We start from the raw sequence: 14,241 nt of genomic DNA, 5'->3' as shown, positions 1-14,241 counted from the left end.
AAATCTGTCTTTTATATATATGTTGTGGATTGTCCTCTCGCCTCAGTTCACACAGGCTGATTAGGCCATGTTTTGCCCCATTGCATGCAGGGATTTATAGTTCTGAGTTTTCACTGATGTCTTTAATATAGAATTATAAGACAAGAGCAGGACTAGATCAGCCTATTTGCTTGAGCTGGGGTGAAGTGTAACCATAGTGTTAATGTGTAGCTCTTGTATTGTGCAGGGGATTTGCCCTGTGACTGGGGGGGGGGGAAAGGGGGTCTGAAATTTGGAGTTCTTTACCTCTGGGCCCAGCCAGCCACATTTTTGAGTATGCCACAGAAGTGGTGTGCCCAGGAAGGGAATATGGAAGGACTAGCCATTAAGCCCGTAAAAACGGGCGAGTATTGCAGCCCTCCTCTCCCCTACCTCACCCCGTCCACCGATCCTCCCCCCCATGTCCAGTAACCCTCCTCTTTCCCTTGGCCTCCCCCCTCCCCCCAATGTCCAGCAACCATGCCCTCCCCCCATGTCCAGCTACCCTTCTCGCCGCCACTCCTTCCCCCCTCCATGCCGGGCCCCCTGCACTGACCTGACAGCGCCTTTCACCTCCATGTGAAAGCGCTACAGGCAGCAGCAGATCGCTCTGCTGCTGCCTGCAGCACTTCCACACGGAGGTGAAAGGCGCTGTCAGGTCAGTGCAGGGGGCCCGATACGGAGGGAGGCAGGAGCGGGGATGGGGGGGGGGGTGGAAGTTGGTTCGCGCGATGTTCGTTTCCAGGCGGCGGCCGACAGTCCAACTCCGTTTCCCTCTCTGTTCTTCCCTCTGACGTCATGACGTCTTGACACGAGGGCGGGACAGAGAGGGAAGTCTGTACTGCGCATTTGCAGGTGAGTCGGTCACTTGCCGTTTATATGTTTGTCTCCTGCTACTGTCTAACCTATTCCCCCCCCCCCCCCTCTAATGTCCCACAATAGTGTTTCTCAATCTGGCCTTCGGAAGCCCCCAGCCATTTGTCAGTATGCATGAAATAGATTTGCAGATTGCATGCACTGTGTGCAATGCATGCACATCTTTCTCATAAGTATTCATTGTGGTTGACTGAGGGATGCTCCAGGAATGAATTATGAACCCCTGAGAGTTTTGGATATTCTACCACAGTATGTTCTACATATTCATGCAGAGCAACAGCCATGGAAAAGGAACAGTTAATTTCTGTGCCCCCCCCCCCCAAACTGCCCAGAAGCAGTGTTTCCCAAGCCAGTACTTGAGCCTCTTAACCAGTTTGGCTTGGTAGATAACTACAATGTGCATGCAGATCTCTTTCATGCATATTCATTGTGGATATCCTGAAAACCAGGCCAGCTAGCGGATGACTGTAGATGTACGTGTTCAGGTCCTCTAGGCTAGTGTTCCTTGAGTTTTTGTGACGTTACCCGCTAGCCAGTATTCCTTCCATACCCTCCTTCCCCGAACCAGCAGAGTGGCCCTCCCCCCTTTCTAGAACCCAGTGGTTGCTTCCTCCCAGGCCTGCTGTACCATCCCAGTGGTCTAATGGTGGGTTGAGGAAAGAACAATCCCCACTCGCTCCTGCCCAAGATGTCTCTATAGTAAAAATGGCTGCTGCAACTTCCAGCAGCTTTGTGAGATTACTGCTCGAAGTCGCAGCAGCCATTTTTACTGTGGAGACGGCATAGGCAGGAGCAAGTGTGGATCGCTCCTTCCTCAATGTGCCGCTAGACACCACCAGGATGGATGATATGCTTGGAGGAGGGTGGGGAGGCAGAGCCTACCAGTGAGTCCAGGAGGGGGGTTTCTCTGGAGGAAGGAAGGAAGGGAGGGGGTAACTGCCTGTTCAGGGGGAGGTAATGGCAATGGTAATGAGGGAAGTGGGGGCAATGTTGGACACCTCAGAGAAAGGGAAGTAAGAATGGAATATAACTCTTGCTTTATATTAGAGTTAAAATTTTCTCCTAAAAAATGGTGGGGGGGATATCTGGGTTTATATTCAAGTATATACAGCAATTTTATTGAAGTTTCAAAAATGTTTATAGCAAAAACAGGTGTCAGGTGGCTAAATGTAAAGCTGGTCTTGAAGCACATTTTTTTCACAGGTTTTTGGGGCTGACTGATTTGAGCAGGTGGTGTGGGGAGTGCTGAAAGCAAGAGTAATTTTATCTAGTTTCTCTCTTTCCTCCAGACTTATTTTTTCACCCTTATGAAGAATCTGTTCCACCAGCTAGTGAGACTCTGAAACAGACTTATTCCCCTCGTTAACTTCAGCTTCTGAATTTGTAGCTTTATCTTTCAGAAAAGTTAGCTGAAAATGTTTTCCTCTGATAATTAAACAGGTTTGTGCCGCTTTATGGTAAAGCGGGGCACTAGCCAGATGGACACCCCGGAGTTATACAGTAAATATTTGATAAATGCATGTTCCCCTCGTGTATCTGATGCTTGGAGAAATATGGTGTAATGCTCTTGAAAGCAAGTACTATAGCAAAACTGAGAGAACTCCACAGGTAGGGGTTTATTTGGAGAATTAGTTCCTCGCGGAATGGTTTCTGGAGATGGCATGGAGCTAGAGATGAGAACAGAAAGCCAGGGATAAGCCCCAAAGATCGTTGTGAAGAAGTGTGAGGAAAATGAGAGATCAGCTAGGTTCTCTGAAACTGGGACAGGTCCTAGCTGCCTTAATCTGCCTTCACATCTGGATTTCTGTGTTAAGGTGTGGAGAGGAGGTTTAGCTGATACAGCACATTCCTGGACAGGCTCTCAGGCTCTGGTGACTTGACTTCATTGCTTTGGCCCATCCTCCCTCCCCACCCCCATCCTTTTGCTTTCTGTTTAGGCACTTAAAAGGTGGGGTCAGGCCTGTACAGGCTGCCAACCTCAAATTCCCTACCCAACAGCAGCTGGTGGGGGGGGGGGGGGGGGGGGTGGAGAGGGAATTCTTTGTTCCACCAGAAAAAAATTAATTTTGCTTTTATGGCCGACAGTCTTTGGTGATGTGAAAATCTGCAGATGGCAAGAGACGGGCCGGGGGGGGGGGGGGGCAGCAGGGATCTTGCCACATATCCAGGTCCTTGGAGAAAAAGAAATGTGCCAGAGACTCAGGAGCATCTGCTTGGGCATAGGCACCAGGCACTCGTATCAAACAGCCTCCTTCACTGTGTCCAGGGAGGGGTAATTTGTGTTGAATTTAAACAATTATAGTTGTTTTGAAAAGATAAGTAGTGTGGGGTTTTATTTTTTAATCTCCTGTAAAATTATAGGCTATTTCTTTATAAACTGCATATAAAAAGAAAAAATATGTTAAAAGGTTTTTAAAAATCCTTTTTGCTGTTCACACAGCAAAGGTTCCACTCTGCATCTGAGAAAAGCTTTGCTCTCTGCTAGGGAAGGAACTAACTGTTTAATGTTTTAAAAATGGCATGTTTCCAGAGAGGGATGTAAAAGAAAAATGTATATATAATGTAAAAACCCAGAAGCATCTCTCTCTCTCTCTTTCAAAGGGAAAAGCCTAGTTCAGCTCTAAATTGGGAGCAGTTCAAATTTGAGTCTCTCACCAGTTAAGCTCATTGTGAGAGAGGGAATTTGGAAGCCTCATTGAACCAACCCCCCCCCCCCCCCCCAGTGTAAGCTGCTAGGTAAAGGTTTCCAGAAAATACTGTACTTTCTGTGAACAGAAATGGAGAATTAATGTGGGCTTGCTGGGATTGCCAGGCGGTGGAAACAGTGCATATTTTAAGGTAGAGGTCTAAGAGCTTTTTTTTTCTAATGTGACCAGTCATTTAACCCTTTCTTCTCCCTGTCTGGTGATTGTACCGAGTGATCAGGGGTCCATTTGTCTTCTCTTTGAGTTGAACAACCCAATGGCGTAGCCACAGGTGGGCCTGGGTGGGCCAGGGCCCACCCACTTAGGGCTCAGGCCCACCCAACAGTAGCACACGTTTAGCTGTAGCTGGTAGGAATCCCAAGTTCGGCCAGCTCAAGATTTCCCCCTGATGGTAACGAAAACGCTAATCTCCACGATAACGGCACCTGCGCATGCTCAGTTTTCAGTGCATGCCTGCTGCAGACTGCAAAGATGGAAAGAAGCATTTTCTCACTAGCTGAGATATTTTTTGGGTGGTGGTTGGGGTGGGGGGGAAGAACACTTGGTGACCACCTACTTCTTGCCTAGGCCCACCCAAAATCTGTTGTTTGGCTACGCCCCAATAACCAACTTGAAAATGAGGTGGTGGTAAGAGTGATCAGTGAATGTGATATATGAACTCTTTTCATCTCCCATCCTTTGGGATCCCTTGTCTCAGAATACCACAGGATTAGGTCACGGAAAGCCATGCTCTTTAGAAAGGTCCCGATGATCAGAACCCCCACGCTGTTCCAAACAGCACGGTAAAAATACCTCCGGAACAGCATGGGGAATGAACTCCCTAATGATCAACGCTAATGACATGTAAATTTAAGCGCAGTCTTAGCATTGATCATGAGCTAGTTTTTGGAGCATGCTCAGGCACAATTCTCAAGCAGAAGAAGTTTAACAGGTTCTGGCTTTTCTCCTGTGGGAGAAAGGCCCAGATCTGTCAAAAGCCCTGGGAATCCAGTGGACCCTCAGACCCCCCACCTTCCCCAAAGCATGCAAGGGCCTGGAGGTCCAGTGGACCCCAGACACATAAACCCCTCCCCCCCTCCAAAAATAATAAAACCCTAGTGGTCCTTAGCCAAGACCCTGACCTCCCCCACAAAGGCTAGCTCTGGTGGTCTAGCGGTGGCTCTCCCCCACCTTGAAGAAAGCAGAGGGGACTAGGACCTCCTGCCAGGCACCGCCTCAAAATGGCGGCACCGTGCCCAGTGCATCCTGCAATGCTCTAGGTGGGGCTTAACTGGTAGTTAAGCCCCACCCAGTGCATCCCAGGATGCACCAGGCAGGGCACCGCCATTTTGGGCGTCAGTTAACCCTTCAGTACCCCTGGTACGTAATAAGTACCTGTATATAGTAGGTAAACTGTTTTGATTGTAACCATAGAAAGGCGGTATAGATGAAATCCCATTTCCCCCCTCCCACCCCACCCAGGGTTGCATGTCCTAGTACAGATGTGCTACATCAGCCCATGCTCCCTTGTGCATTTTTTAGCCTCGGTTCTGTAATACTACTCCACTGAAAATCGAGGCATGTCAATGTGGAGGTTTTTTTTCTTCTTTTTGCAGGGGTCAGAATATGTACATAATTAGAATGTAATCCACCTTGTTTAAAAAAAAAAAACACACACACCTTTATTCTGAGAGTGGAGTGGAGGTTTAAAAAATTGTTAAAAAATCTTTTTTTGTTTTTTTGCCGTCACCTTTTGAAGTCAAGGGTCCAGAACAGATAAGTACATAAGTGTTGCCATACTGGGAAAGACCAAAGGTCCATCAAGCCCAGCATCCTGTTTCCAACAGTGGCCAATCCAGGTCACAAGTACCTGGCAAGATCCCCCAAAAATACAAAACGTTCTATACTGCTTATCCCAGAAATAGTGGGTTTTCCCCAAGTCCATTTAATAATGGTCTATGGACTTTTCTTTAGGAAGCCGTCCAAACCTTTTCTAAACTCCGCTAAGCTAACCGCCTTTACCAGATTCTCTGGCAGCAAATTCCAGAGTTTAATTACACGTTGAGGGAAGAAAAGTTTTGTCTGATTCGTATTTAAATTTACTACATTGTAGCTTCATCACGTGCCCCCTAGTCCTAGTATTTTTGGAAAGTGTAAACAGACGCTTCACATGTACCCGTTCCTCTCCACTCATTATTTTATAGACCTCTATCATATCTCCCCTCAGCCGCCTTTTCTCCAAGCTGAAGAGCCCTAGCCGCTTTAGCCTTTCCTCATAGGGAAGTCGTCGCATCCCCTTTATCATTTTCATCGTCCTCTGCACCTTTTCTAATTCCACTATATCTTTTTTGAGATACGGTGACCAGAATTGAACACAATATTCGAGGTGCGGTCGCACCAAGGTGCGATACAAAGGCAGTATAACATCCTCATTTTTGTTTTCCATTCCTTTCCTAATAATACTTAACATTCTATTTGCTTTCTTAGCCACAGCAGTACACTGAGCAGAAGGTTTCAACGTATCATCAATGATGACACCTAGACCCCTTTCTTGGTATGTGACTCCTAACGTGGAACCTTGCATGACGTAGCTATAATTCGGGTTCCTCTTTCCCATATGCATCACTTTGCAGTTGCTCACATTAAACGTCATCTGCCATTTAGACGCCCAGTCTCGTAAGGTCATCTTGTAATTTTTCACAATCCTCACGCGATTTAACGACTTTGAATAACTTTGTGTCATCAGCAAATTTAATTACCTCACTAGTTACTCCCATCTCTAAGTCATTTATAAATACGTTAAAAAAAGCAGCAGTCCCAGCACAGACCCATGGGGAACCCCACTAACTACCCTTCTCCATTGAGAATACTGACCATTTAACCCTACTCTCTGTTTTCTATCTTATGTTTCAACGGTTTTTATTGATAACAAACCAAACAGGTACAAATTCTCCCCATCACCACATTTCCCATGTCAAAATACATTTCTTAAAACAGTAGTTTAACGAACAATTTACATTATGCACAGTTATCACTTTTTCGATTTTTATCCCCCCCCCCCCCCATCTCCCATTTACATTAGTCCGAAACATTTTGTTGGAGTCACCAATATAAGGTTTTGCCTAATATTGTCCCATTCAACAGATCAACTGAACATCCAAGATGACAATAATTCCATATCGACTCTTCTTCCGTCTGAAGATAATAGCCCCCCACCTCCCCGTCCCACAGGACATGGGCCTAGGAGGCCCATACCACATCTATATCAACATTTGTAATTAAGGAATCTCTTGGAGTAATGTATAGTTCTCCTTGGTGACCCCTTACCACATGTAACTCTACCTTCTCTTCATACCCCCCCCCCCCCCCATGTATTATAGAACAACCATATTGGTTCCTTGTGTCCTCCCCTACTAATCTGTCCGCTAAAGCTTTGTCTTCCCTGATCGCCCCTTTTACTCCTTGGTCATCTAGCGGTCCAACCGATTCTTTTGCCTGCTTCCTGCTTTTAATATACCTAAAAAAATTGTACTATGTGTTTTGGCCTCCAACGCAATTTTTTTTTTTTTTTTTTTGAAGTCCCCCTTAGCCTTCCTTATCAATGCTTTGCATTTGACTTGACATTTTTTATGCTGTTTCTTATTATTTTCATTCAGTTCCTTCTTCCATTTTGTGAAGGATTTTCTTTTAGCTCTAATAGCTTCCTTCACCTCACTTTTTAACCATGCTGGCTGTCGTTTGATCTTCCGTCCTCCTTTTTTAATACGCGGAATATATTTGGCCTGGGCTTTCAGGATGATGTTTTTGAACAGCATCCAGGCCTGATGTAAATTTTTGACCCTCACAGCTGCTCCTCTAAGTTTTTTTTTTTCACCGTTCTTCACATTTTATCATAGTCTCCTTTTTTTAAAGTTAAACGCTAACGTATTTGATTTCCTGTGTATACTTATTTAAAGCTAATATCAAATCCGATCATATTATGATCACTGTTATCAAGTGGCCCCAGCACCATTACCTCCCGCACCAGATCATGCACTCCACTAAGGACTAGGTCTAGAATTTTTCTTCTCTCGTCGGCTCCTGTACCAGCTGCTCCATAAAGCAGTCCTTGATTTCATCAAGGAATTTTACCTCCCTAGCGTGCCCTGATGTTGCATTTACCCAGTCAATATCGGGGTGATTGAAATTATCTATTATTATTGTGTTGCCCAGTTTGTTTGCGTCTCTAATTTCCTGTTGAATTTTTAGATTAAATAATCTACATGTTATTAAATAATCTAAGGGTGGATGTGTCTGTTAGCATTGGTATTCTGGAACCCAGGTTTCTTGGCTAACTGGCAGCAAGGTGGTAATCTAAATGTTTCTAAAGGAGAGTTTGAGTTAGATGGATTTAAACAGTTACACACACGGGATGAAGCGGATGCGCACAAGCATTGGGAACGACTCGCTGTGGACTTCCCTACTAACTAAAGGGCTCACCTTACTGCTGTCAGAGTGTTGAAGAGTTCCTGTGCTGTGCAGATCCAGTTTGGGGATTCTGGCCTTATAAGCATTCATTGGAAACTAGCCAAAAATGTTTCCCCTGTTCCTAGTCTGGTCACTGCCGCAACAGTCCAAAAACCATGCACCAGGGCTTTCTCTGCAACCTTGTAGCATGGACTCCAAGTCTAGTCAGCCGGCGTTCATTTTAGCGCCGACCGCGACTGCCTTTCCTGCACCAGGGGCTGTGGACTAGTGTCCTGTTTGATCTGGGAATGGAAGCGGTGACTTACCAGTGCATGTTGCCACTGGGCCAGCCCCCAACCCCCCCCCCCCCCCCCCCAATTTAAGAGCATTTCAGATTTCCATTCTTGATGGATTTGTAATGAGCAGTTTGTGGTTTGGAGGGGGAGGGAAATCGACAAACCTGAGGCAGCTGTGGGTGACTTATTTTTACGTATCCTACCACAAATTAGAGTACATTTTCAAAGTACGTTGGGGTGAAAGAGTGCATGTGTGTAATTTTAGAAGAATATATGAGGCTTTCTTTTTTTTCTTCTTCTTCTTCTTCTTTAAGTAAGTGGAAACTGGTTTCAGAAAAAGACGTAAGGAAGAAGTTGGCTGTTGCACTGTCACTTCTGTAACTTGCTGACTTTGTACAGTCTGTATGGGTTGTTGCCAGGAGTTGATACCCACACACCATTTCCCCTGTGCTAATGCTTCCCAAACCTTTATCCAGTATGCAGGGCCGTAGCAAGCTATGTGCAGCCGCACAGGGCACAAAGGAAGTCATCCATTGGTTTCCCTTTTCCTGATATCACCAAAGTGGGCATGGTAGGCGTGTACCACGTCACTAGGTAGCGTCGCACAGGGCCATTTGGCCCTTGCAACACTCCTGCCAATATGATCCCCATTTTAACACTTGAAACATTCCAGTGGCCCCAGATAATGAAGAAAACAACATGGCAGACATCCACCCTGTCTTGTCTATTTATCTACTCCCCCTCCCTTCCACACTTATCCAAAGCAACAGTTAGCACAGGACCCTGCCCGCCAGTGCATTCACAGACCCCAGTGCTGCGCATGGGTTTCCATTGTACATGCAGGAGGGGACAGAGCCAATGAATGTTCACTGACTCGCAGGCCCAAGGGGAGCAACTCTATTTCTGTGACCCCAATCTGCTGACAGCGTGACGCCATTTGGGGTCCCAACCCACAATTACATATTGTCCATGTTGTCCACAGCTGTGTCTCAAAAACTCATACTAGAAGCAGCTGCCTTACTTGCATGAACCTGAAGAGGGTGATCCAGAGTGCTGGTTGTGCTTTGTGCCTCCACCGCACTGCATGCAGAGAGTCGTCATCTTGATTCTCTGAAAAATCAGAACTACGAATCCCTGCATGCAATGGGGTGCAGGTGGAAGAATATAAAAGAGCAAACAGCAGGAGAGTGCCTGTGTGGTATCTTCTTTCATATACTCCCAGAGCTGATACTTCTGGTGTCTTCTTTACTTTTTTTTTTTTTATGTTGATTGAGGAAGAATATAAAAACCTGGACTGGATCAAGCTTTAGTTGACCAGGAATAAGGGGGCAGTCCTGAAGTAGAGTGTGACAGCCTGAGGACCTACCTCTGTCGGGTGCCATGTCACTTTTCTTTTTGTAACTTTGTGCCTGTCCCCTGACTTCCCTCTTCTTGTGCTTAGATAGGAAATGAGATGGGGGAGGGTATTTAAGCCGTTGAGTGGTGGTCTACAGTGGCTCTATATTAACTGGCAGCTTCAAGCTCTCTCCCCCCCCCCCCCCCCAAATCAAGGACAGGTGGTGATGTACTTAAGCAGTGACACGACCCCAGACCCCACGTTTGATTTTCTCTGAGAGAATTTTGTCGCCTCTTTTTTCATGGTGCGAGTAATACAACATATGTGCCACTTAATTAATAGGGGTGGGGTTGGGGGTATTAAATCCAGTTGTGTTTAAGATACCTTTATCTAACAGTTCCAGCCATTTCAACTTCCTCTGTCCAACACCCAAATTCCACCCTATTGCACCCAGTTTACACCCCCTACTGCCCTGGATTTAGACATGGATTACAAATCACACATGCACTCTTGTAAGCTTACTTTTTTTTTCTATTCATTTTTTTTCCCCTTTATAACTTCTTTCCCAAATCAAGTAGGAGGGTTCATAAAAGCACAGTTGCTTTTTGAGCAGAGCTGTGCTGTGGGTTTGATGGATTTTGTTGGAGGGAGGGGACTGGCTCTCATTCCTTGTACAGTCCTCTTTTAAAAAGTCTAAAGAGAACAGTATGAAGGGGGGGGGGGGGGAATGGGAGTCTACAGGGGGCTGCTTGCCAGCATTCAAGACTTGTTTAAACTTATGTTTGGAGATTCCCCCCCCCCCCCCCCCCCCCCGCCACTGCTACCTCCCACCCTTGCTAAGGATTTCATATACACACAATCCCAGGGTGCCTGGTAACTGCCCCTTTTGAAGAAAGTACACTTCTGTCTTCTCCAGCATAGTGCAGATGGATTCTCAGCCTTTTTTTTTTTTTTTTTTTTTGCTTGGATCCAAAAGCAGGAATTGAGCCAGAAACGCAGGATAGGCTTAGAGTTTGCACAGTTTTTGGCATGTGGGGTACTAACACCCTGGCACCCCAAGCCACCACGGAGACAAAAGTGTGGTGACCATGGCCAAAGCAGGAAAATTAAAAATAGTGTGTTTTTGATAATTGCTGAGTATCTGCAGAGGCCAGCGTTGCTGACTCGAAGATCGTGTGCAGTGAAAATGCTCTTGCACTGCGTAGTTTGAGGACTGGCTTCCATGTTTAACCAGCAGTTTGAGGTGGGAGGAATTTGCTGACCATGCACTGTCAGGAGTCTGAGGATTAATAACCCGGCTGTGCTTCTGAGTGCTCTTCCCCACCCCCTCACCTTCCACTTCCCCTCCCCCTCTGCTGCCACAGGCTCAGCCAAACGTTTTTTTATTTATCTAATTTTTTTATTTTTTTTAGCTTTTTAAAGAGTGTGCCCCCTGGAGTTCAACACTGAAAAGTTAAAAAAAAAAAAAAAAAAAAAAGCAAACAAAAATCTGAGATGTCCAGTGGCATGTCCAAATTCCACTTATACCTACCTCTTGCATCTTATTTTTAATCTTAAATCTTAGCTCTCCCTGATTCTGGCTTTGTGGATTTTTAATCATGTTTTCTATAATAAATTTCCTAAAATATTTTATCTTGTCTGGATAGCTTCATTAAATTATAAACTCCGCAGTGTGGGAACTGTCTCTTACAGATAGCTGTACAGTACATTCTCCGAGGACAAGCAGGCTGCTTGTTCTCACGACTGGGTGACGTCCGCGGCAGCCCCCACCAACCGGAAAGAAGCTTCGCGGGACGGTCGGCACGCAGGGCACGCCCACCGCGCATGCGCGGCCGTCTTCCCGCCCGTGCGCGACCGCTCCCGCCAGTTCCTTTTTTTCCGCGCCTGGAGAGAGTCGTGCTTTGCCGCTCTCTCTACTTCAGCCGCCGGATTCTTGTGATCGCGTATACGCGGATCGCGCTTCGTTTAATTAATTTCCTTTTAGTATTTTTCTGTTACAAAAAAAAAAAAAAAAAAAAGACTGCGCGTGTGGAGCACGCGCTCCCCTTTTCCCTCGCTTCCAGCGGGGACGCCTCGTTGCGGCCTAGTGGCCGCTCGGTCGGCTAGTTTTTTCGTGGTGTGATTTTAGCCACCATTGCCGACTTTGACTTCGCCGACGCGATTTTTCCGTCGATGTCCTCGAAGGTCCCGAGTGGATTTAAAAAGTGTGGTCGCTGCGGCCGGCCGATCTCGCAGACCGACACCCACGCTTGGTGCCTCCAGTGCCTCGGGCCGGAGCACAATCTCAAGTCGTGTGCGCTGTGTCTCGGTCTCCGGAAACGGGCTCAGGTTGCGAGGCAAGTTCTGCGGGACCGTCTTTTTGGAACTTGCGCCGGCCCCTCGACGTCGACCTCGACGGCATCGGTATCGAAGGCCGGATCTTCGGTACCGGTATCGATGCCCGAGACATCGGCACCGATGGCAGCGACCCCAGGAGAACAGGTCCCGTCGGCCCGCCGGTCCGCCGGTGAGAGTGGGGTTGAGAGGCCGCGTGGGCTGTCGGCCCCCGTCACTCCCTCAGCTCGTGAGCCACGGGACCGAACCCTGTCGGACCCGGTACCTCGAGACCGAGGGGGATCGACCTCCTCCTCCTCCATGCCCTCCGGCGCCGGTGACGTGCACCGGAAAAAGGACAAGAAGCGCCGTCACCGGGAGCCCTCGGTGCACCCTGAAGGGGAGTCGACGCCGAAGCGTCATCGTAGAGAGGAGAGATCTCCGTCGGTGGTGGAGGTACCGACGCGTCGGGGTTCCGGCACCTCGGTGCCGTCTCCTGGCCCCCAGCAGCTTCTGGCACCGACACCCTTACCGGCCCCACCGCCTTTCCTGGCAGCGGGCCTGGACGAGTGCCTCAGAGCCATCCTTCCGGGGATCCTGGAAGGGCTGATGCGCCAGGCTGTGCCGGCGTCGGGGGTGCTTGCGCCCCCGGCGCCGATGACTGTGGCGCCGGCGAGCTCTAGCCCGGCGCCGGGGCTGTCGACACCGCCGCCGCTTGCGGTGCCGGTCTCGACCGCCACGCAGGTGGAGTCCCCGTCGACGTCGATGGAGGGAGCTCCGTCCCCCGCCGGCGCGGGAGTCCACCGCTCGACGACACCGAGGCCTCGGTGCCTCGACGTCGAGCCGGGCCCGGTACCGGACTCAGCTACATGAGCTAATGTCCGATACCGAGGATGAGGACTCGTGGGGGGAAGAGGAAGACCCGAGATATTTCTCCTCAGAGGAGTCTACGGGCCTTCCCTCGGACCCCACGCCGTCACCGGAGAGGAAGCTCTCACCTCCTGAGAGTCTCTCCTTTGCCTCCTTTGTGCGGGATATGTCCATAAGCATTCCCTTTCCCGTGGTCTCTGTGGAAGAGCCGAGGGCCGAGATGCTCGAGGTCCTCGACTATCCATCACCACCTAGAGAGCCCTCCACGGTACCGCTGCACAATGTCCTGAAGGAGACGCTGCTTCGGAACTGGGTGCGACCACTAACTAACCCCACCATTCCCAAGAAAGCAGAGTCCCAGTACAGGATCCACTCTGACCCAGAGCTCATGCGGCCCCAGTTGCCCCATGACTCAGCGGTCGTGGATTCTGCTCTCCAGAGGGCACGGAGTTCGAGGGATACCGCCTCGGCGCCCCCGGGGCGGGAGTCTCGCACTCTGGACTCATTTGGGAGGAAGGCCTACCAATCCTCCATGCTCGTGACCCGCATCCAATCTTACCTGCTCTATATGAGCATCCACATGCGGACCAATGTGCAACAGCTGGCGGACCTGGTCGATAAGCTCCCGCCGGAGCAGTCCAGGCCTTATCAGGAGGTGGTCAGGCAGCTGAAGGCGTGCAGAAAGTTCCTGTCCAGGGGGATTTTTGACACCTGTGACGTGGCATCTCGTGCTGCGGCCCAAGGTATAGTGATGCGCAGGCTCTCATGGCTGCGTGCCTCTGACCTGGACAACCGCACCCAGCAGAGACTGGCTGACGTCCCTTGCCGGGGGGATAATATTTTTGGCGAGAAGGTCGAGCAGATGGTTGACCAACTGCATCAGCGGGAAACCGCTCTCGACAAGCTCTCCCACCGGGCGCCTTCAGCACCCGCCCCCGCGGGCGGGGCGTTTTTCCCGGGCCCGGCAGGCTGCACCCTATTCTTTTGCGAAGCGTAGGTACAACCAGCCGGCCCGAAGGCCTCGTCAGGCACAGGGACAGCCCCAGCGCGCTCGTTCCCGTCAACAGCGTGCGCCTAAGCAGCCCCCTGCGCCTCCACAGCAAAAGCCGGGGACGGGCTTTTGACTGGATCCATGGGAACATAGCCGCCCTACAAGTGTCCGTACCGGACGACCTGCCGGTCGGAGGGAGGTTAAAATTTTTTCACCAAAGGTGGCCTCTCATAACCTCCGACCAGTGGGTTCTCCAAATAGTGCGGTACGGATACGCCCTGAATTTGGCCTCCCTGCCTCCAAATTGTCCTCCGGGAGCTCAGTCTTTCAGCTCCCATCACAAGCAGGTACTTGCAGAGGAACTCTCCGCCCTTCTCAGCGCCAATGCGGTCGAGCCCGTACCACCCGGGC

The 14,241-nt window shown here is 49.1% G+C and overlaps 1 protein-coding gene across 2 annotated transcripts in view; it reads left to right on the top strand.

Moving 5' to 3' along the window:
- Window positions 1-14,241, top strand: part of PIK3R2 (phosphoinositide-3-kinase regulatory subunit 2) — a 147,336-nt gene that overhangs the window by 70,654 nt on the left and 62,441 nt on the right. The window contains exon 1 of one of the 2 annotated variants that reach the window (XM_030219258.1): window positions 2,631-2,708. The exons of the other annotated variant lie outside the window; for it this stretch is intronic. The gene's annotated coding sequence lies outside the window, so the exon portion shown is untranslated. Of the gene's footprint in view, window positions 1-2,630; window positions 2,709-14,241 lie in introns of those variants that run through there. 2 annotated transcript variants of the gene reach the window in all.

The sequence above is a fragment of the Microcaecilia unicolor genome, chromosome 11 (assembly GCF_901765095.1).
Source record: "Microcaecilia unicolor chromosome 11, aMicUni1.1, whole genome shotgun sequence".
In the NCBI taxonomy this organism is placed as follows: Eukaryota; Metazoa; Chordata; class Amphibia; order Gymnophiona; family Siphonopidae; genus Microcaecilia; species Microcaecilia unicolor.
The sequence above is the reverse complement of the archived record's forward strand: the minus strand, read 5'-3'. Positions and strand labels throughout refer to the sequence as shown.